General features: G+C 40.9%; 1 protein-coding gene across 7 annotated transcripts in view; it reads left to right on the top strand.

Annotated features, from left to right (window-relative positions):
* The first annotated feature begins 3,443 nt into the window (after positions 1-3,443).
* The window catches only part of LOC117400399 (dnaJ homolog subfamily B member 6-like), a 49,142-nt gene continuing 46,585 nt past the window's right edge, over positions 3,444-6,000 (top strand). Inside the window, exon 1 of one of the 7 annotated variants that reach the window (XM_059023313.1) lies at positions 3,444-3,678. The gene's annotated coding sequence lies outside the window, so the exon portion shown is untranslated. The remainder of the gene's footprint in view (positions 3,679-6,000) is intronic. The other 6 variants (XM_059023312.1, XM_034913750.2, XM_034913754.2 and 3 more) reach the window with 6 other exon arrangements.

Here is a 6,000-nt window from a genome sequence, read left to right as displayed (position 1 = left end):
CATAAAATAATATTATTGAAACAGTAACAAAAACTCGAATATAGCAAAATGCACAATTGTCTTAAGGTTATTATAATCTGCATATTCAAGTATCTCTAGAATAATGTCAAATACACTTTGAATATTGTTACTAGTTTCTACCCTTCTGTGATTTTTAGTTACTCTTAGACTATACAGAGTATGGGGATTTATATGCAATCCAATATTCATTTGAATTTTTGGATGCATTTTGTTCGGCGGAATGTATCTCATGGGCTCTACTACCATAGAAGAAAATATCTATACATAGTGCAATAGTGACCTCCAGTGGTTAAATTAATTAATTACATGTGGTTACCTAGCTGTCCACCAGGTGTCTCTGTTTTGCCATAACAAGAATTCCTACTGTGGATACAGTAAATTAAGATGGGACTCTAAGATTATTAACTCACAGCAGGATTAAATGACACTGCAGCATTAACCAGTCATAACAATCTACTATTGGCAGTGTTGCTTGCTACACTTGAACTATGGCATCAAAATCTGTGTGAAATGATAAAATCAGTGAACACTGATGAAGGAGGCATTTTAGCCTCAGAAATGATGATTTGACTTTGAATTCATGTAATTTAATGTAAGAGTATGTTTTTCTTTATATCATTTCTATTCTGTATTTCATTTGACCCTTTCCTCAGTGCCTCCAGCCTTGATGTTAGCTTCCCGGCTCTATATTTGTTAGGCTCTTTTACCACAGAGACTGGTTTGGATTCCAGGTAGACGCTAGTGTGTACTTAAGGGTGAAGACGCTGAGTGGAAGCTGGGGCAGCTTTTCTGACAAGTTCATCTTTCCAAATACATTATCAGTGCATGCCATAGTTTTAGAGCAACAAGCAAATAAAATAAATGTAATTTTGATGTATTTTATTTCTGTTTAGTCCGTTTCACGTGTGCAGACAGAAATGATGTCAGGCAGTGAATTGTGGTGGTGTGTGTTTGGAGTTACAGGATCGTTACAGGAATGGTTCTAATTGAACAGCTTAATCTGGTCACCTATAATGCCCTTCATCACACAGGTCCTGAGTACCTCCTCAACCTGCTGACCCACTATGTCCCTGCCCGCAAGCTGAGGTCCTCCAACTCTCGCCTGCTTGTTATCCTCAAGCAAAAGTGCACCACACTTGGAGAACGCTCATTTAGCTTCATGGCTCCGACTCTCTGGAACTCTCTCCCAGCTTTGGTGCGTGATGCTCCCACCGTCGCTCGCTTTAAATCAACTCTCAAGACCCATCTGTTCTCTCTTGCTTTCCATGCTCTTTAACCCTGACATCAGCTATTAGTTGTTGCTACTATCATGTATTATGCACTTTCCACTGTATTTAATGTATTATGCATTTTTCACTGTATTGTTTTATGCATTTTCTTTTTTTACTGTATATCATGTATTATGCATTTCTCTGTATTTAAAGTATTATGGGTGTTCTTGTTGTTACTGCATCTTGTAAAGCGCTTTGTGATGGTGGTTCACTATGAAAGGCGCTATATAAAGTAAAGATTGATTGATTGATTGAAGTTTAACATACTTTGACAGACTAGATGACATTCTCCCTGTTGGAGATTTTAGTTTTTCTAACCTTCCTTTACACACGCACTACAGGGATACCGCTATTCAAACTCCAGTATATTACCCTGAAGAAACTAGAAAATCACAGGATTACCTGCTATGGATTGCACAGCGGTCCTACGATAGCCTGCTGGCACTGACTACAGTATGTTAATGCAATGAATTACCAGAGTTCATACCACTGTGATACTATTGGCACCGTGGTATAAGCACACTTCCACCAGATGGCGCTGGAGATGTTTGTGCATGGTTTGAGGATCATGAAATCCCTGGATCTTAATTCAATTGCGCTCTGCCTACCTCTCTGCTCCAATGTGAAATATTAATGACTGAATCGATTAACATCCCTCGGGACCCCTTCTAGCAGCTTGTGGAGTCTATGCCACGTTGGGCAAGGCTGTGATCAGGGCATGCATTAACTGATATTAGATTAGCAGCTTGTGGAGTCTATGCCACGTTGGGCAAGACTGTGATCAGGGCATGCATTAACCAGTATTAGATACAAGTCCTCATAAAGTGAACAGGCTGTGTATAAAATTAACAGTGCTCGCTAAAGTCAGGAAGCTTGTCTCTGAAAAATAAAAGAGAGAACAATCCCCCCTTTGTGCCCCTTCCCTTCTGTTTGGAAGAGCTGCTCATTCAATGTCAAGCGACCTCTCTAGCACTGATGAGCTCAACCCAGAAAGGATATCAGTGTTAGATAACAGCCGGCTTCATTTCTCACATTCACACGATCTGAGAGCCGGTCTCATCAGTTACAAATATGGGCAGGAGTGTGGAGTAGTGGTTAGGGCTCCGGACTCTTGACCAGAGGGTCGTGGGTTCAATCCCCAGTGAGGGACACTGCTGCTGTATCCTTGAGCAAGGTACTTTACCTAGATTGCTGCAGTAAAAATCCAACTGTATAAATGGGTAATTGTATGTAAAAATAATGTGATATTTTGTAACAATTGTAAGTCGCCCTGGATAAGGGCGTCTGCTAAAAAAATAAATAATAATAATAATAATAATAAATAGTCATCGCTTCACTGCTGGCACAACTTAAACTCTCTCTATGCTCATATCTTTGGTTCACAGCAGTTGAAGGCATCTTTCTCCTGTTATTTCACTCTAAACTGTCTTTAACATCACCGCAGACAAAACAGCTTCTCGCAATTGGAAATAAGAGCTTTGAGGGGATTTGGGTCATTAAAATAATAAAGGCTCATTGTACTTGTCCTTACCATCAGAAGTGAAGCTGTGAAGACCAAACGCTATGCAGTAACTCTTCAATAAATGCATATGGAAAGTATTGATATGGGGTGGAGAGAGGTAGCCCCTATATTACAACATGGCTTATTTTAGGGGTAAGCGATTGCACTGGTCCAAGTATCTTGGGAACTGGTTCCTAAGCTAGGGGCGTTTGTTGGAATGGGCCCTTGCGAAATTGAATCCCATGGGTTTTGTTGCTTTTGTTGTGAGTTGACTGAGGATTGAGCGATTTAGGATGCTGGACCTATGACACTGGTCATGTGATAGGGAGTTAGGAAAGAAAAATGACATGTATTTTCATTTGAACTAATTAAGTACCAAATGAGATTTTCTTTGGAAACTCTGAACACAAGCTGTATTTATGTAATTTGATGCATTCTAAATCAAATTATTTTCACAGGAAAAAACATGTACTCAGAAACAGCACTTGCACTGCAATTACAAAATTACAAATCTACACACAGCTTTACCAGCATGTGCAGGTGTCGCTGTTTCACAAAGAGTTACATCCGTACACAAAGGTACCGCACTCACTGTAAAGGCGATTCAGAAAGTTGGACTTGCCTGTTGAATTTCTTGAGGTCAGCTCTACAGCGCCAGTCCCTGGTGCTTTTCTGGTAATTTCCAGAACATTTCCCCTCCCCCTTCAATCTGGTAGTGGTGTAGGGGGAAGTGACGTCTTAAACCTTCAGAAACGAAGCCAGCTGGAGTTTCCGGAGCTTCAGAGGAGAAACGTTATTACCAGTGCCGAAGAAAAGAGAGCAGGCATCGGAACCGGAGGAGAACGACACCAGAACCGCACTCCACGGTGTTTCGTTTGTCAGGAGGTGAGCCGATTTACAAACACAGAAGGTCGCTGACCTTTACCTGCTTATTGAAGGGCGTTAGTGTCGGGGGATATCGCAAGGCAGCAGCTGGGAGTGCAGCTGCCACAATGTTAATAAGAAGTGGATGCTTTGCCAACATTGTGATGTTCATCTGTATCGCTGTTGTGCTGCTGACAGTGTCGCGGCCGTACTTGTACTGTAAGGTTTGTTACACCAGAACCGCGCCGGTAGAATTATAAAATGGTATCCTATAGATAACATATTGGGCTTCCACAAGAGAATGTAATTGTTAGTGGTGAAAAAAAACTCAAAAACAACAACAACGCCATTCGTTTTTTAATTATTTTTTTTGGGGGGGGGGGGGCTGACGTCAGTTCGTGCCATTGTCCGTGGAGAAGAAATATCGTTAGACATGAACGGTGATGCATTTATTTGTAGACCTTTCTGGAATTTCACGTATCCCCTTTATCACAGCGGCTGTAACACTTGTAGTAAACACAAGCACACGAACACACTCCTTTGTTGCCTGGTTCTAACCACAGCGCTGGTCACATGGGATGGTAGGTTTTCTTGCGGGGGGGGGGGGGGGGGGGGTTGCAGTGTACAGTAGAGTCGGTTGAGTGCTGTATGAGATGAGATGAGACGCATTTTATGAGTTAGCCAACATCATTTAACGATTGACTGTCATTTGCTTTAACTTAGACACATATCAGTAACATTCATATATAAAATGTTGCCTTTTGAGCCAGGTCAATCTTTTATTCCGGTTGTAATTATATAGTACCTTCTGCACTGGCGCCGAATTACATTCCATTCATTTTTATTGCATTCTGTTGTAATTCGTTAAATATTTTAGCGATAAAGCAAGCGAGAGAATAGTATAATTACGGAGGGGATTGTTGTATTTCTCCCAGACGGCGGCATAGATGAATCCCCTATATAATATATTATCTGCTTGCAATGTTTAGGAATGTGAATTGCTCATGAAGACATATTTCTGGTTGGTTGTAAACGTACTGATTACTGCGCGTGTTATTCATTTCTACTTCCCTCTGATAGCAGGACCAAATGGTGTGTGTGTCAGTGTGTGTGTGTCAGTGTGTGTCGGTGTGTGTGTGTCAGTGTGTGTGTGTCAGTGTGTGTGTGTGTCAGTGTGTGTGTGTGTGTGTGTGTGTGTGTGTGTGTGTTTAGGGCTTATTCTGGTAACTGTTTTCATAGTCATGGGGGGCTGCAGTCTGTGAAAGCCGCTGATTTAACACCCCCATGTCAAGTGTCAGTTTAATTGTAGGCAGTCAAAACAAAACAACGATAACAAAAGCCCGCACATCAGTGTGTACTTCACAGAGCACCGGTTATTTGAGCTGTGTCCTGAGGGATAACTACACGACACTGACCTGCAGGGTCTGGTAATGTGTAGTCTACAGCCGGTATGCAGTGCTACAAATTGCAACTCCTGGCAGGTTAATCGCCAGGAGCTCTATTAACCCTTCCGCTGCTGTGAACATTCTACCAGTCTGAGGTCTGACTGACATAGCGGAAACCTTACTTTCGGCTTGTGTATCAGGACAAATAGCCACCAAAGGCATACAGTATTATATAGTTGGTTTGAATGTAAAATGTTTAAAATATACTCAAATTAATTTCTTTAGACATGTCCTCATAGGTGTAATTTAGTGATTTCCTACCTAAAAAAAAAAAAAAACCTGTAAAATTCAGTGGTAGCCACAACCCTCAAACTAGGGTCAGAAAGAGTTTTATAAATACTGTGTCTGGTTTTGATTTTACACCAACTTGTTTGACAGGTGCACAATGATAGAACCGAAACCTAAGACACTGAAATGCTGCACCTCATAATAAAAGGTACTTATGCATTTTGATTAGTCATCCCTGAATATTTCACTACAGTTAATATTTTGTTAATTTATTTTTTTGGTTTATGAACATTTTAGGATGATTAACTCTGATTTCTGGTAAGCTTGAACTTGGGATCGCGGAATCTCCTGACCGCAAACAAAACTAAAACTCACTCGTCTAGCTTTCTGTATCTAACTTTACTTTCGTTTTTGAAGTATAGAAAACCATCCCTGATTGGTTGTTGAAGCCTTTGGAGATGACAGTCATTTAGTAAGTAACCAGTGGTTGTTGATAAAGGCTTAAAATGTGTGTCTCATGTCACGATTACATCATCGTTCATATATGAACAATTTCTAGTGGCGCCGTAGCGGAAGGGTTAATACAGTGCTGGTTTGGGTTTTAATAAAACGGGCTCCCAAGGATTCTGGGACAGCATTAATTAAACATGGGGAGTTTTATAAATGGTAT

The sequence above is a fragment of the Acipenser ruthenus genome, chromosome 4, assembly GCF_902713425.1.
Source record: "Acipenser ruthenus chromosome 4, fAciRut3.2 maternal haplotype, whole genome shotgun sequence".
Classification (NCBI taxonomy): domain Eukaryota; kingdom Metazoa; phylum Chordata; class Actinopteri; order Acipenseriformes; family Acipenseridae; genus Acipenser; species Acipenser ruthenus.
This window is presented reverse-complemented; position numbering and strand designations above follow the sequence as displayed.